Source organism: Apodemus sylvaticus, chromosome 8, assembly GCF_947179515.1.
Source record: "Apodemus sylvaticus chromosome 8, mApoSyl1.1, whole genome shotgun sequence".
Lineage (NCBI taxonomy): Eukaryota > Metazoa > Chordata > Mammalia > Rodentia > Muridae > Apodemus > Apodemus sylvaticus.
The window spans coordinates 32,643,992-32,663,335 of record NC_067479.1 but is presented as its reverse complement, the minus strand read 5'-3'; the positions used below and the strand labels follow the sequence as shown (position 1 = coordinate 32,663,335).

Here is a 19,344-nt window from a genome sequence, read left to right as displayed (position 1 = left end):
CAGGAAATCCTTAGAAACCAAGGATACAGGAGGTCCTCAGTCAACAAGGACAGAAGACCTGCTCTAACCAACCAGAGACACAGGAGGCCCACACTAACCAGAGAAAACACTGCCTGCCTCCAAAGAGACCAGCTCTGACTCAGGTCACAGAGCTCTACAGGCCGCCAACAAGCACAGTTCCAGTCAGAGACACGCAGGCCACTTAATACCTGAGAGAACCAGATGGCCAGAGGCAAGACCCATAAATAACAGTAGCCAATGCAACTTGGCATCATCAGAACTCTGTTCTCCTACCACAGCAAACCCTGGCTAACTTTAACACACATGAAAAGCAAGATAATGGCCGTAAAGGCCGTACAGAAAAACACAGGCAAACAGGTATAAGCCCTTAAAGAAGAAATGAATAAATCCCTTAAAGAAATACAATCAAACAGTTAAAGTAATTGAACAAAAGGGCCCAAGAACTAAAAATGGAAATAGAAACAATAAAGAAAACATAAAGGGAGGCAGCCCCGGAGATGGCCAAACTAGGAAAGAGATCGGAAGCTGCAGATGTAATCATCATCAACAGAATAAAAGACATAGAAGAGAGAAACCCAGGCATAGAAAATATCATAGAAAATGTTGACATGTCAGTCAAATAAAATACAATGTACAATATGTCCCTAATCCAAAATATCCAGGAAATTCAGGATACAATGAAAAGATCAAACCTAAGAATAATAGGAAGAGAAGATGGTGTAGAATTCCAACTCAGAGGTTCAGAAAACACCCTGAGCCTACAGAACACCTAATAGATGTTTACAAAAGTTCACACCAAGCCACCAAAAAGAGAATCATATATAATAAAACCTCCAGAAGCAAAAATAACAGGAACTAACAATCAATTGTCTTTAATATCTCTTAGCAGCAATGGACTCAATTCCCCAATAAAGAGTCACAGGCTAACAGATTGGATATATAAACTGAATCCAGCAATTTGCTGCTTACAAGAAACATACCTCAGTGACAAAAATGGACATGACCTCAGAGTAAAAGGCTGGGAAAATATTTTGAAGAAAATGGGTCCCATGTAAGAAGCTGGAGTTGGCATTTTAATATTCAATAAAGTAGATCTTCAATTAAAAGATATCAAATGAGATATGGAAGCACACATCATAATCACATCAAAGAAAAATCCATCTAGACAACAAAAAAGATATCAAGTGGAAATAAATTGGAAAGGAAGAAGTCAAACTGTCACTATTTGCAGATGATATGATATTATACATAAGCGACTCCCACAAATACCACCAGAGAACTTTTTCAGGTGACAAAAGCTTCAACAAAGTGGCAGTTAATAAAATTAACTCAAACAAATCAGCAGCCTTTCTTTCTACAAATGATCAACAGGCTGAGAAAGAAATTAGGGAAACAACAAACTTCACAATAGCCACAAGTAGTATAAAATATCTTGGTGTAACCTCTTCACAAGCAAGTGAAAGATCTGTACAAGAATGTTAAATCCCTGAGAAAAGAAATCTTAGAAGACTTCAAAAGATGGGACGTTCTCCTGTGTCCATAGGTTGGTAGGATTAACATAGTAAAAATGGCCACGTACCTAAAAGCAGTGTACAGATTCAATGCAATCATCATCTAAATTCCAACACAGTTCTTCACAGACATGGAAAGAGCAGTTCTCAGCTTCATATAGAAAAACAAAAAACCCAGGATAGCTTAGTAAGTTCTCAACCATAAAAGAACTTCACCCTTGTGAGACTTGTGGCCCAGGTAAAGAGGTCGCACCCTCTTGGAAGCAAGGGGGAGAAGAAGAAGGATGAGGAACTGTGGGCGAAGGAGGGGGCAAAAGGGGAGCAACAACTGAAATTTAAATAAATAAAATGTTAAAAATTGAAGGCAGCACATTTATATAATCCTGACATTAATAACCAAAGTAAACATTTAACTACTTCCAACAAAAATCAGAATGAATGGATACATGTTTTCTTTTCCTACCTAAATGTTAGGAACTTGGTACAAATGAAAAAAAAAGGATTCAGAAGTCAAGTGTGATAACATTTTACCTCTTTATAGTGATGGGGACATTTCAGGATCACTAATGGAAAGTGTCCGTCATAATAAAGATGGAACAGTAAATGTTCTCCACTTTGAGGAATAATTTTTTGTTTCAAGTTTGACTTTTTTAGATAGAATAATTTATTGAAATAATCAGCCTGATAGCTCAGTGATATCATCTTTTTAAAATAACTTTTGTAGGAAAACAATGCACAAAATGTATCAATGTTTTGATAAATTTTCTGTAGGCTATATAACAAAATAGAGAAATTTTAAATATACCTCTAACACTGAGCTAGTAAATCTGTAGATATACAAACAAGAAAGTAGGAAGGAAGAAAATATTATACAAATATATCCATAAATTAAATATCTTTATTCATTTAAACATACATCAATTTTTTTAAACTTTGACTTTTAACTGACGATGGCAAAGCTATTTTGAAATCCAAACTCACTACTGTTCTTCTCTTGCCCAATCAAGACTATTAAATCACAGCTATTTCTTTAGAGCAATTAATTGAATTAATTCAAATGTTATAAAATTAAGAACTCAGAATTCTCTAGAATCTTCTAGAGTCCTTCCAAATAATCATTAATAAAAACTATGTCTGTCTGAATCTTTATGTTTATCTCAAACTAGAATAGTCCCAGTTGTGTCTTTGCTTTTTATTTCCCTCTTTCATAACAGACCTGAATAGCTTCTTCTTCACACTTATGTAAGACAAACAGTAATCATCCACCAGAGGGGGTAGAAATAATTGTACTAGATTTAGGATAACCAAGAAGATTGTAGGAAAATGAAGTATTTCAAAAGGAAAAAAAAAGAAGAAAGAAAAGAACATGATAAATGAGGTGGAATAAATCCTCTAGTGTCCTGAAACAGGTTGATCATTTGTCTACCTGTTCCTGAGAACCTCATTGTAAACAAGAGCTTTCAATGTTTTGTTTTGTTTTTTTATCTATAGCACACGAATAAACTAAGCAATTTCCAACAATAAATCTCCGGACCACATATTCATTATTCAAGGAAACAGTCTGTGAACATTAAATAACAGCAACAGCAACAGCAGCAACAACAACAACAACAACAACAATAACAGAAAAGAAAGCACTGAGTGTCTGATAAGGCACTAGTAGATGAACAGATTCACATTGGTAAAGTAAGGATTGGAGTGTAGCTCTCTTGTATAAAGGTTGGAGTGCATGCTTGAAGCCCTGGGTTTGTTTTACTGCACATTATACATTCGTACATTTTCTATAAATTAGAAAACAATTTGTTACTACAGCCTTCAAATGTCCAGTCAGTAATTTGTCCAAAACTAAGATCCTAAAAGAAATTTCATTTTATAATAACAGAAAAACTAGTCAAGACTTTTGTGTGATAAAGCACATAACCAAGTAAGTTCTATAATTACCCAGTCTTCAAAATATATCAAAAAGCAATAATTCCAGAAAGGAAGCATGCGGAACACTTTAGATGGATATATTTTATCACATGAAACAGGTATATCATAAGATCATTACAATAAAACAACCACTTTTATCATCATAAAAATGTGAAACACAAAATAGAGTAATAGCTCCTAGTTGTACTTCTTGGAGGAGAAAAGAAAATCATTTTGGTAAGAATAATAAATTTTAGAAAAGAATTCTGTCATACTCAGAAAATTGTTACAGCTTTCCAAACTTTAACAAATCACTCACTGAAGTATTATAAATATTGTGTACTTATACCTGTGTTTCACACATTCGCTGAAACAACAGCTTTGGAATTTAAATGAGGTAAAGTAAAAAGCACATTAAAAAAAAAGTGCAAAAAGTAATCTGGTTGTCTAAGTGGTTAACAGAATTTGCAGCTTTTTTAAAACACCCAAGTTGAGTTAACTACCACCCACTAGGAAGCTCATAAATATCTATAACTCCAAATACAAGGTATCTGACACCATTTGATAGCCACTGTGGACACAATTAAGCAAATGTCAGCTGCGGATATGGTAAAGTGTACTTGCTACACAAGGAAAAAGAAATGGTCTGAATTCTAAAAATCCACATAAAGCCAAACATTCATCTGGAATCCCAGCATTTCTCTGGAGAGATGAGAGACAGACAGGAGAATACCTGAAAGTCCATGGGCTAGCGGATTTTGTTACACAGCATCAAATGAGGAATCTAATCCATCCAAGATTGAAGACATGGGCTTGACACAAAAAGTCTTTTGAGGGGGTAAAATTTGTACTACAGCATAGTCAAACAAACCTTATGCACTCACACATACACTTACATATATTATACACATTCATGCAAATATATCATTTTATATATATAGACAAAAAGAAATGAATAAAATTCATATAGTTACTTGCAGGTTGCTTTTTCAAATTACAATAACAATTATTATTTAATTTTCTAAAAGCACACATAAAAGTCTATGCTGAAGATAGATTTAAATCTCTGCTAATGAAAGTTTGTGTAAGATATTGTTATAATTGAGTAGTAGGAACAGTACTTTCCAGTGTAAATTGGAAAGGTCACAACTTTGGATATGGTGCATTGAAGCAGAGGGTTTACTTTGATGGCTTAGAGTTTGATTTCCAGCATATAAAATGAATAAACCAAAAATAAATAAATACCCATTCTTAATTTATATTAAACTGTATTTAGCTGACTGTTCTGTTAATAGTGGGAGGAAATGACTCAAAGATAAACACCAAAAGGACAGTAATGATCGCATGGGATATAGTTTGAGCAATTGGTTTTCCTTATTTTGTTATGCAAATAACTTAGGGTCATCTCTTTCATGAAATGTTTCTATATTCATTTAACTGTGAGCTGCACAAACTTGTATTTTCAAAGTTCATGGTCCTGTTGTGCAAATCTTTTGTTTAAAATTCTGTTAGCATCACATTTATGATTGATATTTGAAACATTATCTATGCCTTATTTTACTTTATGAAATATTTATTAATTTTCAACTTGGAATGTTGTTAGACATAATAACAAATTTAATGAATCACCTTGAGGTATGATCGGAACTCATGATTTGCTTAACACATATAAGTATAGGCTCAATGTGCTTGGAGATAAATCTATACTCATGCCAATATTGCCACTACCTTGGAAGGAAAAAGATAAGGAAAAAAGGAAGGAAGGGAGGAAGGGGGAGTTGGAAGGAGAAAGATAAAGCAACAACAGAAGGGAAAAAGAAAGAAAAAAAGGGGGAAAGAGAAACTTTATTTAAAATATTTTAAAAGGCTTATGTAATATTCACTTAATGTACTGCTGGCCATTTTAGAATACACAATGTCACTGCTGAATTTTATGGGAGAAAATTTATGAAAGAAGTGTTAGAAAATGAATTAAGCTTTGCTACTTAGCAGAAATGCTGACAGGTATTTGGGAAATAAATGTGAAATACAAAAAAATTAGATAATTGGACTATAATAGATGTATCTGTGATCTTAAAAGAAACATTTTCTCATAGTTAGAGAAAAATACCACACTATCTTTGAGTTGCAAATGTATACTGAGCACTAACCCTTGGACTAGGAATATATCTCTCTTTGCCGAGTGTCTAGTATACATATGAAAGGTACCTTTGTATTATGTACTTTTTAATATCAGAATTTAATAGATGGTGGCAGAAATATCAGGAGTTTATAGTTATTGTCAATTACATAAGTATGGTCTAGCATGGACTTGATTAGATTCTGTCCCATAAACATTAGAAACTGTAAAGAAGAAAAATTAAATGATTGACCCAAAAGAAATTTTAAATAATCCCGTGAACCTAAGGTTGATAGAGCTTAACATTTTCCACTATATTTATAAGTAACTAAAATGTTATCTTATAACATTTTTATAAACATAACTTACTTGAAAATAAGACATATATCTTTCATTTCTTGGTGTTTGCCTTTTCATCAATGAAACAAAAAAGGATTTTAGTTTTTGTATACAGAGCATCTTGAATCATATGACTCAGTGGCAATTCAGCTATAAAGGCAGTGCTCATCTGCATATATCTGACACATTGGAATTAGGTAAGCATGAATTAAGTCAAATAAAAATAGCCTCCACAAACACAGCTAAGATATCAGTGAACATAAGATAGTAGCTACACAGCACCTATTTTGCTGCTACCTTCTCAGTTCACAAATTGCTGCAAAAATATCACTGAACATGGTTGTGACTTCTTTCAGTGTTCCGGGGAAAGTGTCCCAATAAGACTGTTACCTTCTGTCTCCCAGTGACAAACTCATGTAATATTTTACAAAAAAAAATAATAAGATGGGTAAATTTGGGCAATAAAAATAAAAGTTCGACAAAGGAACAAAGAAAGAAATAAAGAAGCACGCCACCATCAGAAGGGCAGCGTGGCTGAAATGCAAGCGCGGTAAATGAGAAATGGCTGAATGAGACACTGCTGACACGCGACGCTATTCAAGAGACACCATCCACAGCCCAGGACCTTAGGGAAGGCAAAGTTTCAGTATAAATGACCAAAGTGACTGCGATACAAAAAGATGATGATGTCCCAGAGGCAGTGACACCAGTGAAAACTTACACTATAAAGGAACTCTCACAGACTCTTTGAAACACTTCAACTTCAAATGATGAAGTATGGCGAACTGATCCAACGGAAGAGAGTGACAATTCCTAAAGCAGGAACGATGGAGGTGCCACACTGGAGCCTCCAGTGAGGCAGAAACGCAAGGCTTGTTTAAACTCCTTTAGCTCTTTGTTTTATAAAGTCTATCTTCAGCGTTTCTAAGCTTGTAAATGACAGTGTAGGAAAAAAGTAGCAGTTACCTATTTGCTTCAACAGAAAAGGATTTGCCATGTATGTGGAAAGGTAGAAGAACATGGAGCAACTGTTAAATTTTTTTTAACTGAGTATTTGGTTACTATTACACCGCATTAGTTTCAAAAGCCATCATCAATGTTACAAGTGGGTTAACACTTGGGAAATGAGTGACTGCAGGGAAACCTGCGTGTGAAAAGCCTCCACAAATCTGAATTTAGGCCTTAAAAATGTATGTTCTATGCTCCATGAGAAAAAAGATTAAAGGACACAGGAATAAATCTTCTTACGACCAATTTTTCCAAATATGTCACAAACCCCAATATATTCTAATCTACAGAGAGAAAGGTTTTACTTCTAATCTTCCATAGGAAATAAATTTTAATGACGTAAGTAACTGGAACATCACTGGCAGATACATAGTAAAAGTTTTTAAAAAATGCTCATTTTTTAGTCTCCATAAATTGAAACATGAATAGGAGCTGGGAAACATTTTCTCACCAAGCTTTGTTTTCCTCAGTTGGCAAACACTGTCTGCCTGTGCCCCTTTCTCCTCTTACATACACTTTATTTATACAACACAGGCAACATGCCTTTCTTCTGATTTCCTTTGGAACATCATCCTAAGAATCATAGACATTTTCATCAGTGAGGCCAAGAGTAGTGGGAATACATGGGTTTGCTTTTGCTTCCTCTGTTGCCTAGTGGGCTGCTTCTGTAGCAACAGAACAAAAAAGAGGATCATGCATGAAATACAGCTATTATTTATGAGAGAATGGCTCGTTTTAAAACAAGATAGATGTTTAATATTCCATGGATATTCCCCTACCAGATTGTATCACTTCTGAAGGAGGTTAAGTTGTGAGCCAAGACTGTCAAATTTTTCTCTTGATATAGCACCAAAATAGCCTGATCAGCCCAAAAGCTGCTGAGTTTGCCTATTAGGATTTTCTACTGCTCTGCAATGTGAAAGAAAGGGGATTTGGTCTATTTCATGGGCTATTTTATCCCCCAAAGACTCTGAGAGTTATTGCCTAAAGAAGAATTTCTGCCTGAATGGCTTGATGTGACATTTATCTCTAGTTTTGGGAATGAGGTCATAGTGTTGTTTAATGCACTACATTAACCTGTGTCTCTGGGATCTCACACCATGTTAGATCACAGTTTAGCATTGTCCAGTTTCAATGAATAGATATTCATTGAAGCAAGTTCAAATGATGTTCTAAATCCAATCTACTGTGCAGGTCACTTGACATTCAGGAAACTTTATCAATACTCTACTGTATACCAAGGATTTATTCTCATATAGAAAATTCAATAAAGAAAAGTGTATTCCCTTCAATATATATAAATATATGTGTGTGTGTATGTGTGTGTGTGTGTGTGTGTGTGTGTGTGCATGTGTGTTCAAATTTTTTGACCACACTCATACAAGATTCCTGAAGATGAGCTAGTAAGTATCTCATCTATTAAATAAGATTAGTATTCTGGCATACCATCTGCTGTGCTTTCTTCTAAAAATAATCAACATCCTATATGAAATCCTAGGAAAACATAGACAATACTGACTGTTATTCATCTGTTAGAGAAGAAGTTAAAGTCTCAGAAAACCTCAGTGTTTCTGGAATTAAGAAATCGGTGTTATGTGCCTATTTGACCATTTATTCTATCAGGCAAATGACTTTCAGCAAATTCTGAAGGTTTGAACTCTATGATTCTAATTTAATTTCAAAGAAGTGTGCAGTTAGAAAACATAGAGAGATGACAGATTGCTCTCTTTTTAAAAGATTTAAACAAACATTATCTTAGTTCATATTTTATTGTATATTCATCAATTTCATTCAAAATGTTTTTAGTCAATGAAAATGTTAAGGTTGTATCAGATGACCAATTCAAATTACTAATGAATTAGCAATGTCTTGATTATTTCCTAACATTCAATTTCCAGGCACTGGGAGACTATTATCCAGAAGAAATAGTGTGGGGAGATAAATAATCAGAAAATCAAATATCACTTTGGTCCTTATTGGTTGCTAAACATAGAAATATAATAATGTTTTATATGAAATCATAATTTTATTGGTCTCATTAATGTTTGCAGCTTTATTAACAAATCCCTAAGATGTTACTCCAGTGTTCCTTGCTTTCTTGGTGAGACACTGATAATTCATCTAAATATAAGACTCATAAACATATTCAAAGACTTTGAGATTCATATATTTATTTCTATTGAATATACTTGGTATTTTATTTTGACATCTGTAGCAATTAGATGTTGGTTTAGGCCACTTATATATGACTATGCTTATTAAAAATAGACAGTTCCACAAAAATTTGTGAGGCTTTTTAAATTTTTTTCAATGAAAAGTTTAGCTGTAATAAAGGAACAGTAGCTAAAATATAATTATTGATATGTAAGTTTTAAATGAAAGTATTATGAATATAGAAGAAAATGCATTTTTTTCCTAGAAGAATGTTTTGTCAAATAATAAATTCTCTGACACATGAGGTTTAGGGCTTGAGGGAGGAAAGGGTTTGGGAAAGTGATTTAATTCTATTTCAATTGAAAGAATAATAAGAATAATCTCTAAATAAAAAAAAAACCCTCAAAGCACCCTTAAGTTATAGAAAAAAAAAGAACAGTAGATTTTATCTCCTTTTCTGATGATCACAATATTTCTACTAACAAAACAATTTTTACAATTGTGATTATTTATCAAGATGCTATTATTGTAAGTGAATATAAAATAAGTCCCCAAGTTATTTACACAGTGTAAAAGCCCAAATGCAAGAATGTCCTTCATTGTTTTTCTTTTCTCATTCCTAGCTTAGAATAAGGAACTCATCTACCAGCCTCCTCTAACAGGCTCATTCAGAACCAACATCTCTTCCTTTGTATTGACCACAACCCCAAACCACTTAGTGGAAGTATTTCTGGAGACAAAAATAGGCCTGTGATAAATATCTGTTGAGTAATGGCATGAAATATAGTTAATGAAGAAGTCGTTTGGATGAAAATAGCCTGAGCAGTCTTCGTCCAGATTTAAAATGAATATAAACCATGGGATGAAATACAAACTGAATCCTTCTGTGTGTAAAAAGAATTGGTTTCTATCATGAAGGGGCTTTCATGTGAGGATAGGGATACTGCTCTCTAGAAATCTCTTTCCTACCAAGGTTTCAGAATGCTAGTATAAAAGATTCATTATTGGGCACATGTTTTCACACCATAAATGTTTGAAAGAAAAAAAGCTATTGGAAGGTTTGTTCCCATGTTGCATTTTAAAATACTGCTGATATTTAGTTCTTTGTTCAGTGCTTACAATATTGTTACTCTAGGACAAACATCATTGTGTTATTAGATTTTAAAACCATTAGCATGTATTCTAGTTTGTTTGTGTATCGTTATGATAAGCACCTGACCAATAATAACTTGGGGGAGGAAAGGGGTTAATTCTTTAACAGGTACAGTTCATCACTGAATAATACCAAGGTAGGAACAAAATAAGAACTCATTGGGGAATGTTCCTTCCTTACTGGCCTGCTTCCTCTGTCTTCCTCATCCACTTGATTTCACATGCAAAGGGCACATGCCTCACATGCAACTGCTGACAGTGGGCTAGGCCTTCTACATCACCAAACAACTAAGAAAGATGTCATAGACATGGTACTAGCTAATTTAAGACAGACTGTTCTCCTCCCAGGTACATTTATATTTGTGTTAAGTTGAGAGCCGATCAACACAGCTGGTGAGTAAAAACTGTAACAGGACATAGAAAAAGAGAAAGAGAAAGGTAACAAAGACTTTTGCCAGCTACAAAAGCAATTGTTGCCCGGAACAGCAAGGAAATTCTGAACTGTCCAAGGTTAAAAATGCAGAGATGGGTAAGCTTCTCCATAAATAAGAAAGGAGTTGTAGTAGCCCCTTAAGGGTTAAACACAATCCCAGAGATATTTGACTCAACCATATTTGACATGCACATGTGGGCTAGTTCATATCAAGGGATGGAAACTATTTGATGGGGAAGGTATGTTGCGTTGGGTATTTTGAATGACTTCTTTTATATTAGATATTTTCTTTATTTACAACTTAAATGTTATCCCTTTTCCTGGTTTCTCCTCCAAAACTACACTATCCCACCCCCATGTGCTTCTATGAGGGTGTTCCGTCACCCCCCTACCTCCCCACCCTTGCATTCTCCTACACTGGGGCATTAAGCCTTCACAGGACCAAGGGCCTCTCCTCCATGTGGGTTATACGGCTAGGGGTTGGCCAGACTTTAAAACTCTTCCAATATATTTTTTATGACAAATCATTTTTTATTTTATGTTAGATTGGAGATTTAAAAGTGTGGTCTTGTGCTTTGAAATTTATTGTATTTGTCCTCAAATATTCATGTTGTATTTGGCAGTCAGGATCAAATGACTCAGTTTCAATTCCTATCTCCTTTCAATGCTCTTAAAATATTTCTCATTCTTTCTTTTCATTTGAATTTTTAAATTCCTAGCACGTTTGAACTCAAGTATTAAATTAAATGAATGCCATATCCCTTTGGAGCAGAGGAATTTAAGCTTCCATATGTTCTTTATTCAAATGACTTAAATATTATAAATGTACGTCACACTGAAATGCAAAATAATCTCTGTGTTTTATCTACACAGAAATCCACATGAAAAATGCAGAAGATAAAGTTAATGCAGTATCGATTTTGTAAACTTAATCTGTAGTTCATGAATTACAAAAGCTAAAGTTTATAAAACTCCAGCTACAATATTATCATTTTTTGTTGAATATGTGGGTTTCAACTTGAAAGATTCAGTGCCAATGTTGTTCTCTTACTGTTATATGCAGATTTTAGCTTCCATGCTTAAGAAAATGAGGCAGCAGCCATAACTTTTAAATTTGTTTAGAATACACTCCAAGAAGTGCTGGTTTGTGAGATTCTAGGCTTTAAGGGTTATATACTTGACCCTCTTCTACAGTTTATTAGTTGCCTTATTTGTACAACAAAGAGTAATATTAATATAAGGATTAAACTTATAAAATACATTAATAAATCAAAATATTAACATTTCACCTTGATTCAGATGATACCAGCACTTCACAGTTAACATTTCCTCAAACATGCCAAAGGCAGTGCTCTCTTTATCTGATATTGTAGATAGTTATGTTTTCGTGATTCTTTACTTGGGTATAAATAAAATACTGCATTTTCATCAGCAATAAGATAGCACTAAGTTTACATATTATGTTTTTACTAAGAAGGATGGGGAGAGAAGAGGGCTTATGGGACTTTTGGGGAGTGGAGGGCCAGAAAAGGGGAAATCATTTGAAATGTAAATAGAAAATATATCGAATTTAAAAAAAGAAATATGTTTTGCAAATTGAAAACACATCCTTCAAAAGAAACTCAACAGAAAAAAAAGTCAGATTTTATACCTTTTTTTTAAGACCAATGCCAGAGCTTCTACAGTAATTTAATTGGAGCCATGTTTTCATTCTGGTCCCAATTTTCAGAAAATATGTTTCCTATTTGTAGGCATATTATAAAATTATTTTGTAAAATGTAAAATGTGCTATCTACATAATAGATAAATGCATCCAGATGTGTAGAAAGCTATGCAAGTCAAACCAAATTTTAAGAGATGGCCCTAGAAATTTACATTTTACAGGGTTGTTGGGTTTTAACCTGCTGTTACCTGGAATTTAATCTTCCTGGTATTTCACATCAAAAGACAGAGGCAGAGATCAGCATTGCTGCCTTGCCCTCCTGGAATGCAGCATAGCTTCTGTACAAAAGTTGTCATGTCAACAGCACTACACAATATTATTTCTTTCCTATTGTTGATTTTGCTATGCACCCTAGTTAGAGAGAGAGAGAGAGAGAGAGAGAGAGAGAGAGAGAGAGAGAGAGAACCATATAGTATCATTGGAGCAGAGGTTTTACTTTCTAATAATGCTGAGCTACATACCCTGTTATATGTTTTACAGAAACCAACTATGCACATAACATGAATCCATTTCTCAGATTGATTTTATGATTCTGAGTTATCACCAGTCATCAGAGTGACTCTTAATCCAACCTGCAGCTATTTAGTAATTTGAGTGATGTGGCATTAGGCTACTTTATAAAGGGGAGAATACCTATATAAAATCATAGATAAAGAAGTTGTACAGTATCAGGTATCATGATGATTGGGTAAGAGACAAAAATATTGAGGGTGAAAGTCATGTGCTACCATGTAAACTTGCAGTTTAAAAAGTGGTGAATTACACTAGGAAAATGAAAAATGTCTATTGTTTACATTGACCTTAGGAAAAAAATTCAGATGGATGATACCAGAGATCTTAATATCAGATCTTAATACCACTGTCAGAGAAAACAACAATCATCATAAAAAATAATCTCATCATTTCCTTGACATTCTGCTTGCTCCACACTTCTTACTCACTAGGAAACTGATCAACTACCTAAATACTATAGAGTTTAAAGATTTCAGCTCCTGAAGCCAATATGTCTGTAAACTGCCCTCATGGTCCAGAAATAATTAAGGCTGTTGACCATTTGAACTGTTGAGAGTTACTATGGCAAAATAAGGTGTTTTCTTAAAAAATGCAACCAGAGATGTATAATTCAATCCACTAGGACATTATCGTATCCTTTTCCTTATGGATATGCAATTTATATGATTGAATTTTCTTCTGGTTTCATAGATGGCTAAATATGAAGTAGTAAAATGGTGTCAATATGAACAGCAGAGACTCCATATGAATGATGGAATAAAGTATGAATATGTTCCATCCTTTCTCTGCATGTGCTCCTGTTCACAATAAGCAATGGATTACTTGATATAATTAAACATATGTACTAGCCTTTTTGTCAAGCTAGGAAATAGAATCATAGAAATATGTTCATAACTCCAAAATAAGAGGTTAGAATTTTGTCTAGATACTCAGAAGGGAAGAGCTTGAGCCTGTTAAAACTAGTAATAGTGATGGACAAGAGCTCAATTAGGATACTTCTTCAATACAGAGAGGCTTTTATCCATTCTTTTATCTACGTGCATGTTGTTGTTCCTCCATTGATGAAATTAGATAATGTTTCAGCCAAAACTCTCTCAGGATGGTAATCATTTCTGCATGAGTTACAGCTTAGCAAGGGAAGCAAAGGGTAAAACTGGCATTTCTGGAACCTTTAAAAGTCTTCGAGGGGACAAGTGTTTTGGACCTTTATCATCACCTTTATTCTTAGACACTTGTGTGTAGATCTCTTCTTAACACTTATTAAATACACAGTTAAATAATATAACCTAGGTGACAGATGTTATTCAGAATGCAGAGAAATTGACCCATGCCCCACATTGCTGTGATACCTACCAAGGAGTAAGAAGAACTCAGAACTCCCTGTCTCTCTCTGTCTCTCTCTGTCTCTCTCTGTCTTTCCCTGTCTCTCTCTGAAAAGTCACTCTAAGTAGAACAGAACTATTTTTATATGTGTTAAAAATTTTTGTTGATCAAACTAAATCTAAAATTATGATTCTGTCAACTAATTTGCAAATCTCATTACTCTTAGGAATTATCAACTTGGGATAATTCAAACACATATCTGTAGCACTATACATGTCTCATCTATTTAGTGAATTTATCAGAATTTATGTAAATCACCAGGCTAAAGTCAAGAAGCCATAGTATTTTCAGGACCGAGAACAACCCATAGTTGGAAATCAAGTTGTCTTCCTTAGCTGATGGGAAAAAATATGAACCATTTGGCTCTCTTTATGACATATATATTTTGATTTAAAATCTTGGGTGTTTTTTTTTCAAATGACAAATATTCTTTCAAATTGTTTTGTTCATTTTTGCCACCTTCACTGAAGCATGGATGGTGCAGAAGTAGGCATTAGTTCTTGGCTTGTGTGTGATTCAGTGGAGTGTTACTGCATTCCAATTACTCAGACAGCAAGGAACACAGCTGTGTCCAAGAAGGATTTTAGAGTTTCTTTACAATCGCTGTATACTTCAATTGAATTCAATACAATTGTATGTTAACTGTGACAGCTGAACCTGCACTCAGGCAATCTCTAGGGTATTAAATTTAAAAGCATGAGATTCTCATAGTGCGCTATCATATTCATAAAATATTTTAAGTTGTTTTTAAGGTGTCATATAATTAAGATCCTTGGACTCAGTCTGTACATTCACCTGTTATAAATTAAAGAGCATGGGAGTGATGTCACATGCAACTGTGCAGAAGGTTGGCTTCTCTATTAATTCAGAATTGATGATATTGTTTAGCAGAGCTGAACCTATCAAGATAACCATTAGGATGATAGGCCTTTACTAACATTGCCTTTGCAATGCAGAACAATGTGACTCTAGATTTTGCTGGATTTCGGGTCTTCCCTTTATACCAATGATCTACTTCTTAAAATGAATATATGAGATGGTATGTGTAAAATGCACACCATAATTTTCATTATCTACAGAATCTACTTTCAATAACTAACTAGTTTTCCCTGACCTAGTTAGAAGAATCCAAACCATCAATTTCTATATTTATATACTTCAATGTTTATTATACAAGTGAAGCATAAAGTGATTAAAGTTAGAATATTGATTATCTTTTGAAAGTTACAATCAAATAGAAATTAAATGTTGATGCATTCCCTCTGTGCCAAAACTAAATCTTCAGTTAATTCAGATGAACAAGAAACTGAATACTCACTTTGATAATTTTATATATATTGATAAAATAAGCGAATAAAGTAGATACATTTTCATTTTGGTGAAAAATGTTAGTATATTATAGAAAATAAAATTAAGGAAACCAGAATAGAGATTAACCTAGTTTGGAAACTATACAGTATTTAATATGGCTATAACTAGCTTTTAATTAAGAAACAATATGAATTCATTTTTGAGTATGTGTATGCATATGTGTGTTCCTGTATGATGTGTATATAAGTATACAAATACATACACAGCCAAGCACTGGCAATATTTCTTACTTTAAGCTTTTTTATCAGTACAGAACATGGCTATCATTGTTTTGAACAAATGATCATACAGCAAGCAAAACTACAGCCCATAAAATTGCACCATGTCATTTGTGAAACATTCTTATTTTCTAGAGTCAGAATTCCACTTAGTCAGAATTCCACTTACATCTTCTGTCATGGAATGTATGCTCATTGCACCAACTAAGAAATAGGAAAGCTGAATTGTTCTATGAGACTGATAATGTTCTTAGTGACTCAGAATCCTTAGCAAGACAAAGAATGGGGATTTGATTCACTGCATCTGGGTGATAGGACAACTTTAACGAGCTGTTCTCAGTTGGGTGGCTGTTCTTATCAGTGGTTCTTTTACAACTTCAACTGACTTAGGATAACCCCAGTACACAGGAGAACAACCTTATTTCAGATCACAGTGCTACAGATTTTGTGCTACTTAATTAGTTCTCTCTCTGTCTCTTATATAATGGAGATGGGATATGTATGAAACTGTATTGCAAAATAAATGAACTATATGTATAGGTACAAGCCAATTTCAAAATAAGTCATCACACTAAAGACAACGTAGTAATGGAATAAAATGGAAAACACACTTTTCTTGTTTATATATTTACCATGAGACAAAGGGACTAATTATGACTGTAACAGGATCTGGGCTTTTTATGATAGAAACTGCAGGAAAATTCTTACAACTTCCTTTTGCATGAACTTTCTAATGTCATAACTATCTGATCTATGGTTATGCTTTTCAATAAGGAATAAAAGAAAATATTTGATATATATTTTAGCATTATACTACCCATACTAAAGCAATTATAAGGCAGAAAAACATTGGAAATGCTTCCTGTTGTGGGCACACCACCAGATCAGGCCTCAAGACATCGTGCAAGCTTACTAATACACTTTAATTAGCTACCCAGAAATAATGTCTATGTGTATGTGAGTGCGTGTGTGTGTGTGTGTGTGTGTGTGTGTTTGTGTGTGTGTGTGTGTGTGTAAATACTATCCATACTTATGAATAAATGTTTAAAAGTGATATTTGGAAACTAGAATAATTCCTCAAAAGACATTTTGTTCATTGATTCAAAGACACAGAGTCACATATGCACAATAAGTACAACAATAACTAATTGTGTATTCTAATCCCTACTACCTAAACACCTGAAAATAGTTTCATTGTCAAGATTAGTAAAAAAATAAACATTGTGAACAAATGACTTTAAATTATTAAATGATGTTATAGACTAGTCATATTATAGACTATAATATAATAGCATGCAAAGTAAAGAACATAAAATATGATCTCTGAGTAGAAACTCTGAGCATCACTAAGATGCTTAGGGATCTTGAAAGCACTGCCCAACACTATTGATCTAAGTGTCTAGAATTCAATGGCAATCCTGTTCCTGATCAAAATTGCTTTAGTGTAGCATCTATTGATGCTTCATAGAATTCATGGTCACTACATATCAACAACAATAAGAACAACAAAATCCCTGAATATTTAAATTTAAATGAGATAAAACAAGAAACCAAGAGAATGGTACTTAAAAAATATTGCAGTCTTAACATTTTATTGATTATTTAGGCAGACATAGAAGTATAATTAAAATATGTTTATCTTAGACTAAGCTACCTACCAAAGGGGATATCTGGGCTAGTCTGTGGATCCTGGCAAGTATGTAGCAGAGAACTGCCTTGTCTGGCATCTGTGGGAGAGGGTGCCTCTAATCTTTTAAAGATTTGATGCAGGGGGGTTGAGGTGAAGGTGGGGCAATGGATGAGGGGCTGGGTAGGTTAGGGGTGGGGTAGACAGCAAGCTCTCAAAGGCAAAGGAGAGAAGGGATGAGGCAAAGAACTCTTGGAGGGGATACAAGGAATGGGGACAACATTTGGAATGCAAATAAATAAAACAATTTTTCAAAAAGAAAAAAAGGAAGAAATAAAAACTATGTTTTCAGGAAATAGGAAGTGGACCAACTATTCTCTTTTATACTTTTTTTTCACTCTTTTATTTTTTTATTCGATATATTCTTTATTTACATTTCAAATGATATCCCCTTTCCTGAATTCCCCCCTCCCAAAAAGTCCCATAAGCCTCCTTCCCTCTCCCTGTTAAATGATTTAGTAAATGACCTCAAAGAAAACAACAGAAGAGTGTATCAGAAGCCATATGGTAAGATTAGATGAAATCTCTTTCTATTTTAAAGTTGTATAGATAATTACATAGGTATAGAGAATAATCACTATATCTCCTCTATATACTATGTGTTCTCCACCCCAATATTTCCAGTAAAATAAAGAGTAAAATCATCAAAGAGAATAGTCAGATAATTTCAGACTAGAGTGCCTGTCGTGCTGGAGCTCTCATCAGCCAATGCTTCGCCTCTTCCTGTCTCTTTGTCTCTGTCTCTTTCCCTGTCCCTTTCTTTCTTTCTCTGTCCCTTTCTTTCTTTCTCTGTCCCTTTCTTTCTTTCTTTCTTTCTTTCTTTCTTTCTTTCTTTCTTTCTTTCTTTCTTTCTTTCTTTCTTTCTTTCTTTCTTTTTCTTTCTTTCTTTCTTTCTTTCCTTCCTTCCTTCCTTAATCCTTCTTTCTTTCTTTCTTTCTTTCTTTCTCTCTTTCTTTCTCTCTCTCTCTTTCTTTCTCTCTTTCTCTCTTTCTTTCTCTCTCTCTCTTTCTTTCTTTCTTTCTCTCTTTCTCTCTTTTTTTCTCTCTTTCTCTCTTTCTCTCTCTCTCTCTCTTTCTTTCTTTCTTTCTTTCTTTCTTTCTCTCTCTCTCTCTCTCTCTCTTTCTTTCTTTCTTTCTTTCTTTCTTTCTTTCTTTCTCTCTTCCTTTCTCTCTCCCATTCTCTCTCTCAACCTTTCTCTCTCTCTCTCTCTGTTTCTGTCTCTCTCTCTCTCTCTCTGTGTGTGTGTGTGTGTGTTTGTTTGCATGTGTGCTGTTTCTGTGTTGCACCTTTATCATATAAGGGATGTGTTGCACCTTATCATATAAGGATGAATAGGCCATCCTTCCTGATTTAGATGATCAATACTATACACTTTATTGGGTTTTAAATATTTGGCTTTCTAATATACAAGGATTACATATGCATTATTTCTTTCTTTTGTCTCCCTGTGCTCTTCTCCAATTCGTTCTTCTTACTGAATTATAACTCTTACATATACTAATAAATACAAAAATGTAACTTGCTGAGATAATTCAGTATTACCCATATGTGTTTAGGTAAAGACTTACAAAATGACAACCTCAACTGACATGGCACTATGCCTGAGAGAATTCTTCTTTTTTTATTCAATATATTCTTTATTTATATTTCAAATGATATCCCCTTTCCTGTAAAGCATCATCCCTACAAGAAGAGCTTCATACAATGGGTTGCTGAGAGATGGAGAATCAGTCATCTCAAAGGATTAATCCCCTAATGGATTAGTAGATTCCAACAGATTGCTCTTTATTGTTGGTCAATA

General features: G+C 34.0%; 1 protein-coding gene across 2 annotated transcripts in view; it reads right to left on the bottom strand.

The window, feature by feature from the left end:
• Pcdh9 (protocadherin 9) overlaps positions 1-19,344 on the bottom strand; it is an 881,596-nt gene that overhangs the window by 736,790 nt on the left and 125,462 nt on the right. The window lies entirely within an intron of this gene.